Raw genomic sequence first — 24,495 nt, forward strand, 5'->3', positions numbered from 1 at the left:
GCGAAATAAGTCAAACAGAGAAAGACAATTATCATATGGTTTCACTCATTTATGGAACATAAGAAGTAGGACGATTGGTAGGAGAAGAAAGGGAAGAAGGAAGGGGGTGTAAACAGAAGGGGGAATGAACCATGAGTGACTATGGGCTCTGGGAAACAAACTGAGGGCTTCAGAGGGGAGGGGGGTGGGGGATTGGGATAGGCCGGTGATGGGTAGTAAGGAGGGCACATATTGCATGGTGCACTGGGTGTTATACACAACTAATGAATCATCGAGCCTTACATCGAAAACCGGGGATGTACTGTATGGTGACTAACATAATATAATAAAAAATTATTATAAAAAATAAAATGAATAAATAAAAATAAAATAAAATAAAAGTAGCATGAAATATTAAAAAAAAAAGAAGAAGAAGAAGTACCGTGGCCTGTAGAAACGAGGAACAACCTTTAGCATACCGCCAAAAACTAAATGGGGACCTTAGTCCTACAAACACAAGGAACGGAATTCTGCAACAATATGAGTGAGGACAAAACACATTCTCGCCTAGAGCCTCCAGAAAGGAATGAAGCCCTACACGTATTTTGATTTTAACTCAGCGAGACCAGTGTCAGACTTCTAACTTACAGAACTGCAAAATAGTACATTTGTGCTGTGTTAAACCAATGTGTTTGTGATGATTTTTACGGCAACAGTAGAAAACGAATACAGATTTGGTACCTGGAAGTGAGGGACTACTGTAACAAACCACCAACTGTGCGGAAGTGCTTTGGAATCGGGCAGTAGACAGAAGCTGGAAGAGTGTTGGGAAGCATGAGAGAAGAAAGTCTAGATTGCATTGAATTGACTTTTAGTAGAAATATGTGCTTTAAGAAATTGTACCCTGCAGTTATATGGAAGGCAGAATCTATAAATGATGAAATTGGACATTTAGCTGAGATTTCCAAGCAAGTGTTGAAGGTGCAAATGGGCTTCTTCTTGCTTATGGTAAGATGGGAGAGGGAAGAGATACACTGAGTAAAGGACTGTTAAGCAAATAGGATACAGGATTTGATGATTTGGGAAGTTCTGCACCTATCCGGATTAGAAAAGACACTAAAATAAAGAGATTCACTGTCAGGGAGGTGTACTCTAGAGAAAAAACTGAGGGTATGGTTAGACAAACTTTAGCTGATACCTCAGAAAAATCAAAAGGTCAGAGTATTCAGCCACACAAAAGGTTCTTTGAAGAGATTGGGATGTGACTCACAGATCCCCTCAAGCAAGCCGAAGAGCTTCTAGGAAGGTTTGAAGACTTTGTCCCTCAGACATCTCAGCAAGATCCAAAAACAGAGATGGAATTATCTGGAAAAGATCTGTGGATGAGCCTCTTATCTAATAGAGTAAATCCCTGTGGCATACATGGGAGACCCACAAAGTTCTTGAGAATTTTATATCAGCAGAAATACTGTTAGCTTGGACCAAAAGAGACAGAGAGAGTATGAAAAGAAAGGAGGATGTGAGATTCTCACTATTCTACAGGCAGGAAACAGGCTGATAAAATCACACAGCTGCAAACATGTATTTCTTTCATGAAAAAGAAAGAATGACTCATCCCGTTCACCATAGAGGATTATTCCAGACCTTGAGACTTAATGGAGTTTCCCCAGCTGGATTTCGAAATTGCTTGGAACCAGTGACTTATTCTTTTTTAACCTCCTTCCATATTCTCCCTTTTCGAACTGGAATATGTTAAGTGTTATCCTAAGCTTGTCCTACCAGTGTATTTTAAGAACAGATAACTTGTTTTCTAGTTTCACAGGTCCACAGATGGAGGGAAATTGTGCCCTAGGATGGATTATACCGAGTCTCACTCATACCTGATTTAGATTATGAGAAATAGAAAACTAATACAAGATGTAAGGAAAATATAAAATACACAAGTAAAAATTACCTTTTTACTTAGCAAGCATTCAAGACTTTCTTGCATGCTTACTTATTCAAAGCATTGAACTTAAATATAAAGTTATTTATTTATAAGTAGTAGTTACTACTATGATTTTAAAGATCAGTATAAATGCAAATCCAAAAATTACTATCTTTAATGAAGTTTCGTTTTCTTTTCAGAATAAAAATGAGGATCTCAATAATCTTTTCCCATAAAAAGATTATGCCATAATCTCACATTTTACTAAAGTTATTCTTATCATCAATTAGCACAAAGTAATGTACATATAAATTTTAGTAATAGTATAGTCTCACAAGACCTTAGGAAGATAAATATTATCCCATTTCATAGAAGGGAAAATAGGTACTACTTGATGGAGAAAAAAAGCTTGCTTAAGGAAACAGGCAAATTAGTGACTGACTTGGAATAGAACATGTTACTGAGTTCGAGCTTTTGCCTCGTACATCAACTACGGCCATATTTTTTTCTCATGACCTTGATTAAAATTGTGACTGGCCCTCAATCTCAGAGAATGTGTGCTAATATCTTTTCCTCTAATTAGGTATTAAAACAATACAATTTTAAAGTTAAATGGTGAAAAATGAACAGCTTTCTCTTTAACATTAAGAACAAGGGAAAGATGCTCACTCTTAACCACTTCTAGTCAACATAGTACTGGAAGTGCTAGTCAGAGCAATCGTGAAGAAAAAGAAATAAAAGGATCCAAAGAGGAAAGGAAGAAGTAACATTATCTCCATCTTCAGATGATACAATCTTTATGCAGAAAACCCTAAAGATTCCACACAAAAACCTGCTGGAACTAAAACTGAACTCAGCAAAGTTTCAGGATACAAAATCTACACACAAAAATCAGTTGCATTTCAACACATGAACAATAAATAGTCTGAAAAGGAAATTAAGAAAACAATCTCATTTATAATAGCATCAAAATGAATGAAATACTTTGAAATGAGCTTCTCCAAGGAGGTGAAAGACTTGTACACTGAAAACTGCAAAATATTGCTGAAAGAAATTGAAGAAAAAGTAAATGGAAAGACATTCCATGCTTGTGGATTGGAAGACTTAATACTACTAAAATGTCCAAATTACACAAAGCAATATGCAGATTCAATGTAATCTCCATCAAAGTCCCAATAATATTTTTTGCAGAAATAGAAAAATACATGCTAAGTTCATATGTAATCTCAAGGGACCCAAATAGCCAAAACAATCTTAAGAAAGAAAAACAAAGCTGGAGGCCTCCAACTTTCTGATTTTAAAACATATTGCAAAGCTGCAGTAATCAAAACAGTATGGTAATGGCATAAAAACAGAGGTAGAGCAGTGGAAGAGAATAGAGAACCCAGAAATAAGCCCTCATGTATATGGTCAAATAACCTTTGATAAAGGTGCCACGGCTATGCAATGGAGAAAGAATAGTCTCTTCAAATTGTGCTGGGAAAACTGGACAGCCACAGGCAAAAGAATGAAGCCAGATGCTTACCTTACATCATATATAAAAATTAACTCAAAATGGATTAAAGACCTCAACATAAGACCTGAAACTATAAAACCCCTGAAGGAAAATACAGGAGGAAAGCTTCATGACATTTGATTTGGCAACGATTTCAAGGACATAAATGAAAAGCACAGGAAAAAAAGCAAAAATAGACAAATAGAACTACATGAAACTTAAAAATTGTGCAGCAAAAGAAACAATCAATAGAGTGAAAAGATAACCCTTGGAACAGGAGAAAATATCTGCAAACCATATATCTGATAAGGGGTTCCTATCTAGAAGATACAGAGGACTTCTACAACTCAACAGCAACAAACCGTCACAATTCAGAAATGGACAGAGGACTTCAGTAGACATTTCTCTGAAGAATATACACAAATGGCCGACAAGCATATAAAAAGATACTTAATATCACTAATTATCAGGGAAATGCAAATCAAAACCACAGTGAGATATTACCTCACACCCATTACAATGGCCACTATCAAAAAACCTGAAATAAATTAAGCATTGGGTTTCACAGTTGGAGAAATTGGAACACTTGGGCACTGTTGGTGAGAGTGTAAAATAATGCAGTTGTTATAGAAAACAGTGTGGAGTTTCCGCAAAAAATGAGAAGTAGAATTACTACCTGACCCAGCAATCCCACTTCAGTATAGATGCAACAGAATTGAAAACAGGGACTCAAAGTGGTATTTGTAGACCCATGTTCACTGCAGCATTATTCACAGTAGCCAAGAGGTACAAGTAACATCAATGTCCATCGACAGATGAATGGATAAAGTAAAATATGGTATATACACACAAAGGAATATTATTCAGCCTTTAAAAAAAAAAAAAGGAAATCCTGCTATATGGTACAACATGGATGAACCTTCAGGATGTTATGCTAAGTGAAATAAGCCAGTCACTGAAAGATAAATTCTGCATGATTCCACTTACATGAGGTATCTAAAATAGTCAGACTCTTAGAAACAGAAAGCAGAATGGTGGTTGCCAGGGGCTGGGGGAAGTGGGCAAAGAGGAGTTGTTGTTCAATGCATATAGAGTTTTCATTTTTCAAAATGAAGACGTTTTAGAGATTTGTTACATAACAATGTGTATATATTTAACACTACTATACACTTAAAAATGGTTAAGACAGTAAGTTTTATGTATGTATTTTTCATCACAATAAAAAATCTTTATACTTACTATATTGAACTATATCCACATAAGGCATAATTACAAATCAATTGCTAATTTGAAAATTCCAGAGAGTTCCAATGTTAATTGAAATAAAATATTTAAATTAAACTGCTAGAGCACTACTTTAATAGTATTGTATTCCTAATTACAAATTCACTATTATTGAAGTACTAATAAATACATTAAAAGATTGTTAAAAAATAGTATTTCCTTCTGAAGAATGATCATCCAAAGAACAATGGTTCATTTTATGATATACAGAGATGCTCTTTCAAGCTAATTAAATCCAATGCATTTTTATAGCAATTAACAACATGTGGTTAATTATTATGCAGGACTTGCTATATAATATTAATTATGATTAACTCATTTTTATAAGAAGAGGAAATATGTTTGTTTAGGAAGTATAGTACCTTTGATGTTTTATTGCAAGTTAGACTTTAATAAACTTTGGAATTGTATATGAAAAACAAAGAGTTTTCCAAATAAGTTTTAAAGTTGAGTCAAAAATATCTTTTAGGGATAATCTTTGTAGATTTGACATCTACATAAATAAAGTCTGTTCTACATTTAAAACATATATTTGAAGCATTGCCTTTATGTAAATCATTATACTTGGCATTGTGAGAAATATAAAAGTGAATCGATTCAATCCCTGGACTCAAGTTTCCTATGTTACCAAGGTAATTTGAAGAATTTCTGATTCCTTAAACTGTGTTCCAAAGAATTATTTAACTTTGCAACTCTCCTTGATTACTTCCTCATGAAGCAATCTAAAGGCTTTCTTCTCCTATCAAGGTGGTTCTCAAATGTGGGTCAAAGTCGAATTACCTGAGGATCTTTTGGAATATACACACGTAAGGACCACATCCCCAGATTTCTAACTCATAGTCTGCAGTGGGTTTGGACATTTGTGTTTTAAAAAATAACCAAGTGGCTGGGGCTAGTGGTGAGGACTAGGTAATGACTGCAAAAGGGCAGAAGGTTTCTTTTTATGGTAATAGAAATAGTCTAAAATTATATTGTGATGATGATTGCAAGCTCTACAAATTTGCTAGAAATTACTGAATTCTGCAATTTAAATGGTGAGTTTTATGGTATGTAAATTATACCTCAATAAAGTAGATAAGAAGAAAAAAACCTGTGGGATACAGTCAAAATATTAGTCAGAGGAGTTTAGAGTCTTTTTAGATGCATCTATTGGTAAGAAAAAGACTGAAAAGAAATGAACAGAGCATGCAACATATTAAATTGGAAAAGAACAAAAACAACAAAAATGGAAGGAAGTAATAAAGATCAAAACAGAAATTTGATGGAAATAAAACCTTTAACCCCCAAATTGCTTCTTTAAAAAGACTAACTTAATGAACAAACCTCTAGCAACTCTAATAAATAAAAAAGAGAAAAAACACAATAGTAACACAAATAATAAAATAGAAGTATAACCGCAGAAACAGGAGATATTAAAAATATTAGAATAGTGTGTGCAACTTTGTAACAATACATTGAGAAACTAGATGAAATGGAAGAATTTCTAGGAAAATATAAATTTGACAAACTATATACAAGAAAAGGTTAAAAAAAAAAAAGGTCAATATCCTTAAAATATTTTTAAGTTAGTCAAAGATATTCCTGCCCCAGAAGTTCCAGGCCCAGATGACAGTGAGTAAATTTTCTCAACTGTTCAAGGTACAGGTAACTTCTACATCTGTTAAACTGTTTTGGAGAATAGAAAGAGACGAAAATCTGTCAAATTCCTTCTATATGTTTAATATAATGTTCATGCCAATATCAGACAAAAATTATACAAAAGAAAAAAATAAAGAAAACATTCTAGCCTAATCCCATTCATGACTACAGGTACTTAGAACCTAAATTAAATATCAGCAAACTAAATATAGCAGTATAGGAAAAAACAGCATATCATGATCAAATAGAACTTAGAAATGGAAGAATGGTTCAACATCAGAAAATACAATACTTTAATTCATAACATTAATATAGTGAAGGTCATTTACTCATTTTGACAGAGGAGGCAATACTAACACTTCACAAAAATTTTAGTAACCTAGGGATAGAAAAACTTAATTTGATAAAGAGTATCTATCAAGAAGTCAATTGCAAACTTTATATGAAATCTTAAAGCACTAGAGAGCTACAATGTCACTGGAATTAGAAACAAGACAAAAATGCTTGTCATCATTAATATTGTTCAACAACATTCTGGAAACCCTAACCAATGTAGTAAGGCACATAAACTTGTTTCACTAACTTTTTCTGTAGATAGATAGATGTGCGCGCGCACACACACACACACACACACACACACACAGAGATAATAAGGAGAAAAATACTAGAAAAGATGAAACAAAATGCCATGTTTATGGATCTAAAAAGGATACAAAAGAATTGATTTAGAAAAACTATTATACAGATTTTAGGAAGGAAGACAGGTATAAGATCAAAATACAAATTACTACTAGCTTTTGTAAACACCTATAGTAACTAACTAGAAGGAATCAAAAAGGACCCATTTGTTTTACTGACGAAACTACCAACTACGGCGGAATAAACTTATCCAAAAATACACAAGAGATGAACAAAACTATAAAACTTTCTATAAAGTATTCTAAAAGACCCAGAAAAAGAGAAAAACATGCTATGATTCAAAATGGGAAGATGAGATGTTGTAAAGACCAATCACCTCAAATTTAAAAGCTCTAACAGGATTCTTTAATGGAAATTGGCAAGGTAATTCCAAGTTTATTTGGATGAATAGATCAGCAATGATTACAGAGCAAATTATAAGAATAAAAATAATGAGAAGGAACTGAATCCTTTAACAAAGCTTACAATAAAGCGATAGTGATTAAAATAGTGTTATATTGGTGGAGAAATAGATCGACTAAATAAAATAATGTTCAGAAACAGATACATATGAAATTTAAATTTAGTGTATGAAAAATATGTCATTTCAAACCATTGTGGAAAGAATGGACTAATCAATAGTTTGAGGTCAACTGGATGCCCATTTAGGAGAAAAAAATTAGAGTTCTCTTCATACCACACATTTTGAAAACTAAATTCCAAAGGAATTTAAAAATAGTGAAATGAAAAAAGGCAAAACTGTAGAAATTCTAGAATAAAATATAGGAAATATTTAATAATACTGGGAAAGATCTTCCTAAGTAAGGTACAAACCTCAGAAGCCACCAAAAAAAAAAAAAAAAGGTGGAGCGATGATTGCATAAAAATATAAACCTTCTATAAAAGACATAACAGAGAAAATATTCCGATTCCTAGTATAAGAACTCCTATAAATAAATAAAAGGAAACCCAATAAGAAAAGGGCAAAAAATATGAACAAGTACTCTGCAAAATCCCCAAATGCTAACACCTAATAAACACATGAGGGGTGCCTCGGTGGCACAGCGGTTAAGCGTCTGCCTTTGGCTCAGGACGTGATCCCCGCGTTATGGGATCGAGCCCCACATCAGGCTCCTCCGCTATGAGCCTGCTTCTTCTTCTCCCACTCCCCCTGCTTGTGTTCCCTCTCTCGCTGGCTGTCTCTATCCTGTCGAATAAATAAATAAAATCTTTAAAAAAAAAAAAAAAGAAAAGATGGTCAGCTTTGCTGGCAATTAGGAAAATGCAAATTAAAAATGAGATCCTATTTTTATCCATCAAATTACAAAAAGCTAAACATGTGGATGAAGTTCAGGTTTGACTAGGATATGAGGAAAGAAAACTCATACTTTGTGAAGTGTCACAGTGAATCGTGAAAACCTATTTGCAGTGACAAATACTTGTCAAATATTATAAATGTCATCACAATGTGCCATAACTATCAAAATTAAAAAATATATATATATTTAAAGATTTATCTATTTACTTGAGAGAAAGAGAGCGAGAGAGCGGGGAGAGGAGCAGAGAGACTCCTAAACAAATTCCATGCTGAGTGCGAGCCAAAAGCAGGGCTTGATCTCATGACCCTGATATCATGACCTGAGCTGAAACCAAGAGTCTCGCTTAACCAACTCCACCACCCAGGCACCCCTCAAAATTAAAAACATTTTTAACTCGCAGTTTTAGATTTACATTATAGAAATACTTGCATAAGTGTGCAAGATTATATGTATAAGGAATATTATTTGTAATAGCTCAAACTATGAGACCTCAATGTCAACAACAGGAAAATGGTTAAACGGATGCTGAAATAGTTATAAAATGGAAACCCCTCGGCCATTTAAAAATCAGAAGTCTGAATTATTAAGTGAAGAAATTATGTAATAATATATAAAGCAGGACTTCATTTTGTGAAAGCAAATAATGTGTATGCCTGAATATTCTCAAAAATGTCTGGAAAGATACCAAAGATTTGACTGTATTTACTTCTTCGGATGGGTGTGGAAAGAGGTAGGGCGATACTGTAAGTGGTTGGAGATTTTTACTTTCTACATTATAAATTATTTATATATTGTATGTGATCTAGAAATAATTTTGTATTCATTGAGTTACTTTGCAATAAAAAATAATGAAAATAAAACATATAGAAAAGAATATAAGAAAAGGGTCAATTGTACAAAAATATATTTCACAGAAATTACAATTTACAGCTAGGTAAAATGGAAATAAACTGGAACCCCCTAAATCCTAAACAAGAAGGAATTTGAACCCCAACTTCATTTTTTATGCATTTGTATGAACTGCAAACCTACTGCAAAATTTAGGGACTTAACTGACACCAGACCCACACCTGTATATTATCTAGAACTCAACAAAAAATAGTGGAGCATTCAAAGACTCGTGCATTCTGTTTTGGATCTGGGCCCACCCACACCAATGAAGAACCCACAGACATCGATGCCTCACCTCTGGAGTTCATCCAGATTAGCACCTACCTTTTCATTCCAGAAAAGCTATTCTTCACTCTGAGCTTAGTTGGAGGAGTAAAAGGAGAAGAACAAGGGGAAGAAGGGAGAAAAGAAGTAGGAGGAAGAGGAGGAGAAAGAAAAGAGGAGGAAGAAAAGAGCTTTGACCTCTAATACAAATACGGTTCCAAAACTGAATAATCACTCCAAACCACACAGGTATAAGTCTAGAGATCTAGCCTAAAACTGCTAGTATATTTGATCTCAAATTGGACTCCAGATCAACATTAAATAAGGTGGCTTTTGCTTTCATTTTGATGCTGGTAGGCTGGGTCCAAGGACCTGGAGGGGTCCTGCTGGACCAGCCAAGAGGGTCCTTGGCTTCACGTAGGATGAAAATCAAATGTGAGCCAGCAAGAGATGAAAGCAGAGTTTAGTGAAGATATAGAGAGAGCAGATAACAGACAGAGTGAGTATCCAGGAGACTCAAAAAGGAAAGGAGGGAGTCTCTCTTACATTCGGGGTCTGGAGTTTTTACTGGGGACAGTGGTCTGGTGCACATTCCTCTCAGGCATCCAGGAACCAGTTAGAACAAAGATGAGAGCCCAGGTGTCATTCCTTGGAGCTGGGGGTCTTGGCGTTGAGATACCTAGCTTCTGGTGGTGTGGAATTCACATATGATGGCTTCCTCCGTCATTCTCACTTGGTTGTTCTTCAGATGTTATCTATCCCAGAGAACCGTTAGCTCCTTGTCTCTTACAAGGAGGCTATTTACAATGCATGTGTAAGATGGGGTAGGGGTGCACGTCCTAGCAAGAATAGAAGCAGGAAAAAGAAGCAAAAAGAGATTTTTATGGAATCCTTCAGTTTCCCTGTCTCAATTTCAGTAGTTTCTTTAAAAGAGGATATACTTTCTCTACAACTAGATAGATCCAAACAAAGGCCAGAATTGACTAGATAGCCATAAAATTTAGTGTAACAACAGGATTACAGTACTAGTCTCTAAAATAATCAGAGATTTGGCATTGCTTTCAGCTCAATGACCTTTTCTTAAAACTGATCAACTTGGCTAGAGAAGATTTATTAATTCGGAGTTTGTAATCTAAGGGTAATTGAAGAAACTTATAGCATGTAATTGTGACTTTATTTCTACTGAATAGTCATATATTGTCTCAAAATCTGATTCCATTGAGCCAAAGGCAGTTCCTCAATGTGAAAGAAATGAGGACTTTAGGTAACATCTGCAAAATCCACATGGTCAGTTTGAGTCTCAATAGCTGTACCTCCTTGAACGAATATGTGATATATTTGTTTTTCCTTTCCCAGACTTAAGCTCCATTTCCTCACTTTCTGGCCACATCAGTAAGAAAATACAATCCTGTGAGCCACCACGGAGATTCTCAAATTATACCTTAGAGGCATTTAATTCCCAAAGACCAAAGCCAAGAAAACTTCAGTTAAAAAAAACAAATCAACTAATTTCCTTGATTTAGCTATTCAACTGCTTTAAAATAAACAAATATTGTGGGGCACCTCAGTGGCTCAGCTGGTTGAGCCTTGGACTCTTGATTTTGGCTCAGGTCATGATCTCAGGTCGCGAGATGGAGCTATGCATAGGGCTCTGCACTCAGCTTGAAGTCTGTTTGTCCCTTTCCCTCCCCCTCTGTCCCTCCCTCCTGCATGTATGCTCTCTCTAAATTAAGTAAATAAAATCTCTTTAAAAAATTTAAGGAACTAAATATTGCTTCAAGTTCTTTCATATATCCCATACCATCGTGACAATGAAAGGCATTGAGATGAAGAAAATTCTCGTCCTCTATCATATGGGAAATTTTAACAAGTTAAAAGCACACATATCCAAAGACTGAAACAAAAGAAAGAATAAACTGATGGACCCTCTTTTCCTTTGTCTTACAGGTATCCTATCTGTGCCAGATAAGCTCATCGTTATCTGGGGAACACGTAGAACTAAGAGGAAGTAAAGGGAGATAGGAGAAAATACAGTAGTTCAAGAGAATGTCTTAAAAAGTAATAGGTTTCATACTTGCCAATGGCTGGTGAGCTCTGTAGGCAATTAAAAAAGAGGATTTCTAAAATATTTGATCTGCGATGGCCCAAAACTTATGCATAAGTAGTCACGCTTCCGAGATGACTACTTTAGAAGCTAATACTCCCTGTGGGTAAGATCGCTTTTAAAATAGCATCGCTATCTTATCTTTGCCTGACCAATCTAATTCTTTAATATCCTTTAAAATAGCTGATGAAGGAAAAAAGTCAGAGCCATAGTAATAATTACAATTCATTTTTTAAAAGTTTTATTTTGAAATACTTATAGATTCCCAGGAAGTTGCAATTGTGGTATAAAGAGTCCCATGTACCCTTCATGGTATCCTCTTCCATAGCTGTAGTATAATACTAACACCAGTAAATTGACATTGGTACGTTACTGTTGATGTCCTGATCACAGGTGGTATGTTACTCAGTTGCTGCCATTTTTGTAACCCACATTCATTTGTGTATGTGTGTGGGGGGTGTGTAGTTTTCTACAATTTAATGTCATGTATAGATCTGTCTAACCACCACTATACCAAATTCAGCAAAATAATTCCCCGGTGCTAACTCTTGGTTTAGTGCTCCCCAACCTCATCCCCTGTGTGTGTGTCATCTGGTTACCACCAACCTCTTTTCAATCTCTATAGTTCTGTTATTTCAGAAACATAATATAAACAGAATCTTACTGCACTTAACCTTTCGAGATTGAGTTTTTGCACTCAACATAATACCCTTGAGATCCATTCAGGCTGTTTTCATGTACCAATAGTTTATTCCTTTCTATTGCTGAGTAATATTCCATTGCATATCATACAGATTGTTCAACCATTTACCCACAAAAAGAGCATTTGGGCCGTTTCCAGTATTTCGCTAGTCAGAATAAAGTTGCGATGACCATCCTCATACAGGTTCGATGTGAACATAAGTTTTCATTTTTCTGAGACACACGTCCAAGAGTGTGATTACTGAATTGTATGTTTAGCTTTGTAAGAAAATGCCAACCTGTTTTCCAGAGTGGCTGTACCATTTCAAATCCCCACCTGCAATATACGATAGATTCAGTTTCTCTACATCCTGACCGGTGGTATGATCACTTCTAAAAAATTTCAGTCATTCTGATAGGTGTGTAGTGATATCTCATTGTGGTTTTAACTTGCATTTATCCTAATGGCTAATGATTTGAGTATCTTTTCATGTCATTATTTGCCACCCCTACATACTCTTCTGTGAAATCCTTTCACATCTTTTGCCCATTTTATAATTGGATTTTTTTTACTGTTGAGTTTTGAGAGTTCAAATACACACACACACACACACACACACACACACACTTACTATATGTAAGGCCTTTATCAGATGTGTGGTTTGCAAATATTTTCTCCCACAAACTCATTTTTATAAGACAAAATCAGAACTGGACCATAAGTGAAAGGACATTTGATTTTGTAGACAGAGGATCACACTGAAAGCTATATGACTTTGATGTTAAATCTCCCCCAAAAAGAGATGGGCACTCCCATATATAGCTGGTGGAAGTATACACTGGTTCAATCTTTCTGAAGAGCAGTTGGGCAAAATGGATCTCAAAGTATATGCTATAGATTCTCTTTTTTAAAATATATGCATGGGGTGCCTGGGTGGCTCAGCTGGTTGAGTATCTGATTCTTGATCTCAGCTCAGGTCTTGATCTCAGGGTTGTGAGCTCAAGCCCTGCACTGGGCTCAGTTCTAGGCATGGAGCCTACTTAAAAAGGGGGGGGGGCACATGGGTGGTTCAGTCAGTTAAGCATCTACCTTTGGCTCAGGTCATGATTTCAGGGTCCTGGAATCAAATCCCACTCAGCAGGGAGTCTGCTTCTCTCTCTCCGTCTGCCCTTCCTCCCCACTCGTGTGCTCTCTCTCTCAAATAAATAAATAAATAAAATATTAAATATATATACATACATAGAAAAAATTTAGAAGTATATATTTAAAATAGTTCTTTCTAGGTAATAATTTAAACATTCTCCTTTTCTATAATTATTTCTTACAATTTTTTTTCAGAAGTTTCTTTAAAAAGTTTTCTTTAAAATGTGAAAACCAGCTACCACTTTTTTTAAAGATTTTATTTATTTATTTTAGAGAAAGAGAGAGAGAGCATGAGGGGAGGGCCAGAGGGAGAAGGGGAGAGGATCTCAAGCAGACTCCCTACCAAGAGTAGAGCCCGACAGGGGGCTTGATCTCAGGACCTTGAGATCATGACCTAAGCTGAAACAAAGAGTTGGTTGCTCACCTGACTGGGCCACCCAGGTACCCCAGGTTTTTTTGTTTTTTTAAAGATTTATTTATTTATTTGAGGGGGAGCTTGAGAGGGAGGGGCAGAGGGAGAGGGGAGAATGGGAGCGAGAATCCCAAGCAGACTCCATGCTGAGCATGGAGCCTGACATGGGACTCAATCTCATGACCCCGAGATCACAACCTGAGCCAAAAACAAGAGACAGATGTTCAATCTACTGTGCCACCCAGGTGCCCTTGCTGTTTTTTTTTTTTTAAGTAAACTCTATACCAAAGGTGGGGCTTGAACTCAGGACCCCAAGATCAAGAGTCACATGCTCTACCGACTGACCAGCCAGACACTCCCTAGCTACCATTTGTGATATGTGCTAGGTGCTTTACAGACATTACCCATTTTAATTTTTGAAATGATCTTATGAGGTAGGTGCTATTATTCTTACTTTACAAATGAAGAAGTTGAAGCCCAGAGATGTTAAAAAAAAAAAAACAAACTTTTAAAATGTCATGGCCAGGGAGGTGGGTGGGGGATGGACTAGACAGGTGATGGGTATTAAGGAGGGCACTTGTTATGATGAGCACTGGGTGTTGTATGTAAGTGATGAATCACTGAATTCTACTCCAGAAACCAATATTGCACTGTATGTTAACTGACTAGAATTTTAATAATTTTTTTTTTTAATGTCATGGCCAGAAAGTGGTACTAAAATATAAACTCCACGAGAGTAAGGATGTTGTCTGTTTGTCCACCGTTGTATCCCTAGGATCTAGAACTCACTAAATATTTTTAAATGATTAATAGGCAAAACCAGGCTTTGTACCTAAATATGTCTTACTCTAAAACCTCTGCCCAAACTCTTGCTCTAAACCAACATTCCAAAGAAGACTTTCTGCAATTTATGACCTTGACAAGTATGTTCCTTCACCTTTAATTTACTTCATTTAAAATAGGAAGAAATGACCCCCCAAAATGAGAAATGTATGCACAACATGAAGACACTCTAGGAAATATGAAGTCACATGATGGGTAACTGTGTTGCCCTAGTCAATAAATAAATTAGCTTGTAGAAAGCTTAACAAACTTTATAACATTAATATTTTATTTAACATGGTGTTTCTAGCCATTGCTAGGAAATTTTGGATATTTGACCCTTATGTTAAGAATTCAATTCTGAATTTATGATACTATTATTTCTATGGAAAAACTCAGCTTATCTCATATAATTTTGACTTCTAGTAGCTTTTCTAGAAGCATAGCACTTTGGAAGAATGAATATTTTTTATATTGCTATTCAAAAATCATAATTTATTCTTTAGTAGCTACATAGCCTTCTAAATCGCATGAAATACTATTTTTGGAAGAAACCTGACATTCAAACTATAATTTTGTGATAGGTGTAGCAATGTCAACCTGAATTAGAATAAAGCTTCAACTTATGACAAACATCTTATTTCCAGTTCCTGATTAAATTTTACTAATACAACCATAATATCATAAGTACTAGGTCTCAGCCAAGTTAGTCACAGTTAATAAATTTATAAAAGGCCAAGTTTTTCATACAGCACTGTTAGATTCCCCCACTTAGTGTTGTTGACAAGGTTAAGGCATGAAGAGAGTATTTGAGATGATCTTACTAGAGACATGCTCTCTATCATCGTTTTGACTTAATGTTGTTTTGGGAGTTCAGGCCAGTGTAAGGAGAGAGCTGAAACAAATCTAAAAGAGAGAAATAGTGGAAGAAACAAAAACATCACTATTCGAAGACAATTGATTATGTATCTAACAAAATGCCCAAGGAATCTGCTACAATTTTTAGACCTCATAGAATAATAAATGGCCAGATAAAACATAAAATATAGAAAAGCCATTAAGATTCTTGAATACCAATAATTACAAACTAGAAAAATCCTAATTTAAAAAAGAGATCCAATTTACAATAGAATAAAATATTGATAAAGAGAAATAGACTTAATAAGAAATGTTTATTAAAATAATAAAACTTATCGGGCAGTGACATCTCGAAAGAATAAAATACAGCAAAGATGTCAATTCCTAATGTTATTTTTAAATCTAGTGTAATCCCAATCAAAATAAAAATGGACGTCTCTTTAAATTTAAAGAATGTTATAATATTCAGTTAGAAAAGTAAAGAGGATAGGAAAATATTCTAAAAATGAGAAAGGAAAGAGCAAATGAAACAGAAATATGAGTCAGTGAAACAGAAGAGAAGCCTCGGAAATAAGCCCGGCTGTAAATAAGGATTAAGAAATGACCAAGTGCAATACAAAACAATAGAGATGATTTTTAAATACACATTTGTGGAAATCATTCATTAGAAATTTGAATTAAATTATTTTAGATCAAATATTTCATAACACCCCCAAATATATTCCAGAAGTCTTAAGTAACTAAATACCTTTAAACTCATAAATAAGTAAATAAACAAGAGTGAGTGAATGTTGATCAAATATTAAGAGATACAATAATTTTCTTTGACTTTGAAGCAATAAAAGAAACTACAAGGGGAGGGATCATGGTTTCATACCCAACTTTAAAAAACATTTATTCAACTTAAAAATAGGAAAACTAGGTAGAAATTAAAGAATCATGTTAAATTTTTAGGTTACTGAAACTTGCATGGCCTGTTGTAACTACTGCACCTTGCACAGTGCCGGGCACATAGTAAACGATCGATAGATATTTGTTGAACAAATATTGCAATAATTAACTAAGTAGATGTTGATTAATTATATAAGACAAGGAAGTGACCCTAGAGTCCAATTAGCCAGCTGCAACTAGGAATGATGAGGGCAAATTAATTTCTTTGGCCCAGATGCATAAGAACCGCGAACAGGAGGCTGCCTAATCAGCTGTGGAATGGACAAGAGATGGGAACAACAGGTGGGCTGTGGAGTGCTATCAGGCCAAATCATGTCACACTATATGCATTAGCTGTTGGAGGGTGATAGCAGCCAACAGGCCACACTGGTCTGGGACAATCAGCAAATGAATGGCTTGACTCAATCAAGAAATCTTGTTCAACTTGGGAGGCCGAGAGACCAGGGTGCTGAATGACAGGACTTACAAACAGCAGACTGAGCTGCTAAACAAAGGGTGTGATTGTGTTTGGAGAGAAGAAAGACAGGACCACATACTTCTTGTCAGTCTTTTTCTAGGATAATTATTCAATGGAGTGCAGCATCCTTAAGCACTCAGACTTGATGGTTGCTGCGTTTTCCATACGAGACAGAGGGATTTTAACATCCATAGATGATTGTTCCCAGTATATAGTAAAGGAAACATTAATTCAAAATCATTCGGGAGTAAGGGAGTCTGTGCAGTAAGGTGTTCTGCATTATTTTTAGTCTACTTTGTGCTGATGGCTCACAGCCTTCACTACATTTTTGCTGAATCAGCAAACGAGTTACACATCATTTGGATAAGGCTAAAAAATGATCAGTGTGGTTTTGCCAAGATCTTGCTTTACTCTTTGTTATTGGAAACTCGTGTTGGAAACATAGAGAATTAGCCTAATGTTTGCTAATATTGTGAATCTATGTGTTTCCATCTTTTAAGCCCTGTTTTCCCAGGGTGATGAAAATAAACACATTGACAGGAATTAGGAGCACAGAACTGTCCATCTTCACGGCATGCCTGGATCCAGGGTTTCTCTGCTGTAATGATACCCCCATAGGCCTATCTAGAACAATGCCCATCTGTCACCTAGACTGGAGAATAGTCAGTCCTTCAAGATGAGTAGAATTTTTTTTTTTTTTTTTTTTTTTTTTTTTGCTATTATCACTTGACCAGCACACAGGTTACTTGATCGAATGGGCCAAATAAGTTGGCAAGCCATTCATTTCCTAGCTCTCCCTATAGCAACTTCCTGAGTACAACAAGGGAAGGAGAGCAGATTTTTAAAAAAAAACTATTTGTGAAATAGCTGGTAACAACAGGACCAGCATTTAGCACATGTAAAGTAGATATTTCTAAATAGTGGCAGGATGAGAGAAACTGTTATGTCAAGTATTTTTAACTTCATGATCAAATTGGAATAAAATCAAAAGTGTTTGTCATCTGAGGCAGTAGAATTCAATTTTCCTTGCATTATGGAGATTTCTCTGAGCAGACCCAGGTTAAACGATTGCTCTGAGGTTGATGACACACTGATTCCTTGTGCCAACAATGACTTCAGCCTGATGGCAACCTTTACAAATTGCTTCCTGTAAATTCTTTGTGAGAATAACAAGCAACTCATTTTGCTTGAGAGTGACTTTTAGCTAAGGGACTCCACCCAGCAGTCTGGATTTAATAAAACAAAATACACTTTGGTATTACAAACATATTTTTTGAGATGTAAGTTCCCTGCATAAGTTTTTGTAAAAGCAAAGCATTTTCATTTTATACTCAGTGAGAGCCAGATGGACCCTAATGCATAGCCGGCCAACTATTACTTAGTTTATCTGATCAGTTGGTGGCGAAGAGTGGCAGGGGAGGGAAGGCCACTGAAGAGCCACATGTGTGTGTGTTCTTAATATTTACAAAAGTCCTTAAAGCCACAACCAGAACAATGGTTGGTCATTCAACCATGCACTCATTCACTTATTCAGCACACAGTACTCACTGAGCAACAGGAATGGTTGTAAGGCTCTGGAGGGTACCAGAGTTGAACAAAACAGACACTACTTTTGCTCTCATGGAACTTCTATTCTAGTGAGCGAAGACAAAAAATAAGCCAAAAATTACCCAAGGAAAAAAGTTTTTAAAGAGAACTCCATGTTTTTAATGGGCAAGGTACAGGAATTATTTATTTACAGAAGAGTAGGTATTAGGAGAATGTATGTCTTTGTGACTGGTAGTAGATAAAACCATATCAGTAAATATTTAAGCTTGGATTGCTCGGACACTGTGTATATAATTTATGACCTTGTTCCTGAACTCAGAGAGCTTACAATTCCAACATGCAAGGTGTTCCCATACATCATGTAGACAAAGAGGAAAGGAAGAACCAGCAAACACTTTGTATGCCATCTGAGTCAGAACTACCTTGCCTCACAGTCACAGTCAGTGTGAAGTAGGTTTCGAGTCCTTGCGCCTCTCAGAACTTAAATAAGAATAGGAATTCTTTGACACTGTGTCTTCTCCTACTTGGTCAAAAACAAAGCAAAACAAAACAAAACCTCCACAATGGCATCATTGGCATGACAGGGAAACTCTGTGTGTGTGTGTGTGTGTGTGTGTGTGTGTGTGTGTGTGTGTGAAAGAATGTCCAATCCACTTTGTTCATTCTACTGAACTCATATGATTAAAGGCTTTTGAAAAAGTTTTTATTTAGGGGCGCCTGGGTGGCTCAGTTGTTAAGCATCTGCCTTCAGCTCAGGTCATGATCCCAGTATTCTGGGATCGAGCCCCGCATTGGGCTCCCTGTTCAGTGGTAGGGAAGCTTCTCCCTCTCCCACTCCTCCTGCTTGTGTTCCCTCTCTCGCTGCCTCTCTCTGTGTCAAATAAGTAAATAATATCTTTTAAAAAAGTTTTTATTTAAACTGCAGTTACTTAACACAGTGTTGTATTAGTTTCAGGTGTACAATATAGTGACTCAACAATTTCATACATCACCTGGTGCTCATCACAATAAAGGGTGGTTTTGTGTTTTTATTTATTTTTGTTTTTGTTTTGTTTTTAACAAACATAAAAAGAAGGACCTTGGCCCTTAGAATGTAAAGACCATAAGAACTCTTTAGAACAACTCCTCTGACATTTCAGCTCTAACTTCTATTCCCTCTAACTCTTTCTTCAACTTTCCTCTTTTCAATGTTCTCTGCCAACTGGAATCATAAATCAAAGTTTATGATCACCTCCAAATATATTGGCCACAGACCTCATGAAATCAAAAATCACTCTATGCTTCTGCTGTCCTTCTGGAGTTCACCAGAACTACAACACTCACCTCCTCGATCTAGTTACTTAAGAAGTAATGCTCTTGGGGCGCCTGGGTGGCACAGCGGTTAAGCGTCTGCCTTCAGCTCAGGGCGTGATCCCGGCGTTCTGGGATTGAGCCCCACATCAGGCTCCTCCGCTATGAGCCTGCTTCTTCCTCTCCCACTCCCCCTGCTTGTGATCCCTCTCTCGCTGGCTGTCTCTACCTCTGTCGAATAAATAAATAAAATCTTTAAAAAAAAAAAAAAAAAAGAAGTAATGCTCTTAAGGACAACCATTCTCATATCCTTGACCACAGTTGCTTATGGTTCAAAACTATGACTCCAAGTCTTTTGTTTCTTTCTAAGAACACTTATTCATCTAACAAACACATGTTTGTGGCTAACATGGGGCTACTCGGGCCTACAAAGATGTTGAAGTTACATGGTTCCTACTTTTATAAAGCTTATGGTTGAGAAGAGGGCAAACTACACAGATAGCTCCGAAACAAGGTGGAAAGGGCCAAGCACCCTAAGAGAGAGGCAAATGAAGCGCCATGTTTGCTTAGAGGAAGCTTCTGGTGAGGGGCCTCAGGATGGCAGCACTGTAGCAAGACTTTAGAGGCAGGTACGATTGTACCAGATCAGGGATGGGCAAGCAGATGTGAGTTTACTTCTTTATTTTATACTTTTTTCTCTTCTTGGTACATTATGCAGTCTTTCTCACTTTTATTTATATTCTTCAGATGAGGTTTTCCTAATAAAAACTCTTTTTTTATTTCATAAACCTCTCTAATTTTCTTCCATTAATATCACTTTGAATCTTTAATAAGTTTACTTTTAATTGGGTATTTAATCAACTTTACAATGAAAGTTAAATAGGAATATCTAAGTAATAAGAGCAACATGAACTTTCTTTCAAAAATCTCTTCGAATTTCCATGTTTTCATAAACCCTGAAGACTTTTCCCATTCTACTGCTACATAAAAATAATTGTGCATTTGTTAGAAATCAGTATTTATCATTCTGAATTACACATTTTTTTCTCATCTGCTATTGCTTTCTGTAGTCCTTAACCCATTGTTTATGTTTCTCATATTTATCATTCCTACCAGCAATATAATGTTTTATTGTAGCAATGTATCACAGTTGACTTGCTGTGTTATTTCCCTATAGATATGTGTTGGATGGGGGAGGCCGTTTCTAGTTTTTAGATGTACTAGTGAGTACCTCCACACACATCCATCCATATGCCTTTTCTTTCCTCTGAATTACCTCCTCGGTCTATGATACATTTTCCAAAGTGAAACAAGGTAATATATAATGTATGGCTAAGGGTGTGGGTGCTGGCAGCCCCGCTGTGCTTAGAATCCTGGCTCTGCCACTTGTCTTCTGTGAGAACTTGAGCAAATTACTTAACCTCTCTGAGACACAGTGTCTTCATTTAAAATATAGGAATAATAGTCATACTCATCTCACATGATTAATGGGAGAATTATATGAGATAAAGATACATGTAAACCTTTAGGACTGTGCTTCACGCATCATAAATGTTCAATAATGGTAGGGTTTTTTTTTTAAGTAATCTCTACATCCAATGTGGACCTTGAATCCATAATCCTGAGATCAAGAGTTGCATGCTCTACTGACCTAGCCAGCCAGGTGCCCCTCAGTGATGGTAGTTATTAATTATATACATTTCTTGGCATACTGTTTGTTGCATTCTAAAATTCAGTAAATGCCAATTTCCTTGTTTTCATCTACCCAAATTACTACAATTTGGACAAAGTATTCAATCATTTCGATTAATCATGGAATTACAAGCTCAGGGTTGTGAATAATTTTAAAGATTTAGTCTCTCATTCATGTCAGATATGTTCGAGATGCTTTCCAGAAAAAGAACATTAGCTTACAGAATCATCAGATGTCTCCAAGTTTTCATCTTTGTGTATTGGTATAAGGATCCTACCTTACATTTATTATGTTTGTATTTTTCCATTGTAATAGATGGAGCCCTTGGTTTCAAGTAAAACACCTCAACCTTTTACAAGAAGGAAAGGTAGGAGTACAGCAGGGTGCTTGCTTCCTTCCTCTGTCTCTGCCATCTGCTTTTGTCTGTGCCTTAGTTTCATTTTTCAACCTGGCTTCCACAACCCATCCCACCCCCCCACCCCCCTGCCACTAGGAGCTCACAGGCTCCCTTTGACAGTGACTGCATGTCTTTATCAACTCCACATTCCCAGGAAAGGAGTCTTATTGGCCTGGCTTGGGTCAGTTGCTCACTCCTAAACCCATCAACTGTGGCCAGGGAATTTGGCCACTGTAACCGGTGGTCCCAGTCAGAGTCATTTATCTGGAGGGGAAGGAAAAGCATTAACCCCAAGGTAGGGGTCTAAACAGAAGGGCTCTGGCCAGACCAAATGACAGATTTCATCAACTCAAGTTATTACAGGGGCTTGATATGTTTCACATCTGTTTACTGTTCTTGTGTGAAACTCTATCCTCTTATGTGAAATGTTCATATCTTTGACCATTTGTCATCAAAACATATTTTCCCTTACATATTTATATCATTGCAGGGTGCCTGGGTGGCTCAGTCATTTAAGTGTTCAACTCTTGATTTTGGCTCAGGTCATGATCTCAGGGTTGTGAGATCAAGCCCTACATCAGGCTCCATGCTGGGCATGGGGTCTGCTTAAGATTCTCTCTCTCTCTCCCTCTGCCCCTCTCCCCTCTCTAAAACAAACAAACAAATTAATGTCATTTCCCTAATGATTTTGGGAATACAACTGTGCAAATATTTAAAAAATTTAGAAAGGCATCAAGATTATTGAAGAAATACTATGTTTAAAGAAGTTCTCAGTGCTATGAAAGGTTCAGAGAGCCGCATTACTATAGAAAATGTAGTTTCTAATGGGGTTGAATATACAAATAAATGAAATAAAAAAGGCTGTACACATGGTCACTCCTCAACCATGGAGACCATGTTCTTAAGAACTCTGAGGCAGAAGACCTATGGTTCAAGAACTTAAATCCATATAACAGAAATCATGTTAGGGGAAATGATACTTGAAATAAGCCTCTGAAAGCCATTAGGATTATGTTCTTTTATACTAAAATAAATATGACTTTATACATTTTACCTTAGTAATCATGACTACGACATGGATATATTTAAACCTTTACCATTTCATACTCACTAGCAAGATACCTTTCAGGACCTTTTTCCCCTGTAGTTTCATTAAGATATTTATAAATCATTTTGTAGGCTTGCTTTAAAATATCCATAGCGAGAAGAATTCTTTCTGGGGTTGGTCCTTCTCTGAATGTTCAAGGTCTTATTTTATGACCTAGTGGTTTCTATCAGACACACTAATATCCTGTCTCTATTCCTTATACATCAAGGGCTTCCTAACACATATCTGTGACTTTGCCTGAGGGCTTCTTCCAGCGGCAGAAGCAGACTTGGTCACGGACAGGCTGGAAGGGTTAGAGATGTAACCCCTCCAGGAGCAAAAGAGAGTTGGTAGAAAAATGCACCAGTTCTCACCTTTTAGTTGGAATGACTCAAGATGGGGGCCATGCAGTGTCTCAGAGGTCTCCAGAAGGATTAGACCCTAGCTGACCATAGCAGTAATGTGTTCACTAACACTTTGTATTGACCTCTTAGAGTGACATCTAAACAAACAGCTTGCCTTAAAATCCTTGCTTCACGTTCTGCTTTTCGGGGGGAACTAAACCCAGGAGGAAGTTTGACTCCCAGCTCCTGGTCTCTGCCTCCTAAAATATCTGGATTCTCAAGAAATGTTGAAGGCTTGGGAAAAAACTTTTGAGAACTAATCCCCCACCAATACCCAGAGTTTTGCAGTCCTGGATCTGCCCATTTTAACTTCATGCCAGGCACATGCATTTCTCCCCCTACTCTCCCCACTGAAACCACAGGAAGTGCTTCCGAAGCCCTGGATTATTACTGCTAGTTTTCCTTGGTCCTGCCCAATCTTTCATTTCAAAAATCTTTACTTTGTCTCTGCTTTAGTTCCTCTCTACTTTCAACCTCCATTTCTCTCTTTCCCAGCTATCCATGGAAGGAGTGATGTGCAATCTACATATTCCAGAACTGAAATTCTACAGTTGTTGATAAAATACACATCTGTATGTATTAAATAAGAATTATGTCTAAGAGAATGCGACGGTTAGGGAGTTTAAAATGATGTATCAAAAAGGAAGTAGAAATATAACCTGAACAATCAGAAAAGGCTTCACAGAGAAGTTTGGGACCCCTGATCTAGTCCTATCACCCATTTTACAGATGGGGAAACTGAGATCTATAAGGTTAAATGACTCACTCAGAGTCTTACAGCTTATAATTGGTGACCAACCACCACTTCTCACCCCTCAATCCCTTCTGTGCTCCATCCATGCTGCCCACTCACCATTTGTCCAGAGGTAGCCTTGCCTCTGCCTTTGTCTTTTGTTGGCCTTGAAGTTTGCCATGAGGACAAAGCCTGGAAAAGGATGAGAACAAATAGCACATTCTCCTAAGCACTCTCCACAGTGCACAATATCAGTTTTCCAGAGCGGGTTTTGATATGGGTTGAAAATATTGTTTTGTCTCAAATCTTGGAAAAAATTCTAGTTGCATGGAATTTTTTTCTCCAGAATTAATCATGAGTAGCATACTCTTTATCCTTGTTCTTTGACGAAGCAGAAAACAAAATAGCCATTGAAGGCGCCCTTTGTTTACCCCCAGGG

General features: G+C 36.5%; 1 long non-coding RNA gene across 1 annotated transcript; it reads right to left on the reverse strand.

The window, feature by feature from the left end:
- Positions 1 to 9,207: 9,207 nt before the first annotated feature.
- LOC121101030 lies at positions 9,208 to 24,233 on the reverse strand. Its single transcript, XR_005832959.1, has 2 exons — positions 24,177 to 24,233; positions 9,208 to 10,314 (listed from the first exon to the last, which is right to left on the reverse strand). It is a non-coding gene; the product is annotated as an uncharacterized LOC121101030 (long non-coding RNA).
- Between the last annotated feature and the right edge of the window lie 262 nt (positions 24,234 to 24,495).

The sequence above is a fragment of the Ursus maritimus genome, unplaced genomic scaffold, assembly GCF_017311325.1.
Source record: "Ursus maritimus isolate PB19 unplaced genomic scaffold, ASM1731132v1 scaffold_6, whole genome shotgun sequence".
Lineage (NCBI taxonomy): Eukaryota > Metazoa > Chordata > Mammalia > Carnivora > Ursidae > Ursus > Ursus maritimus.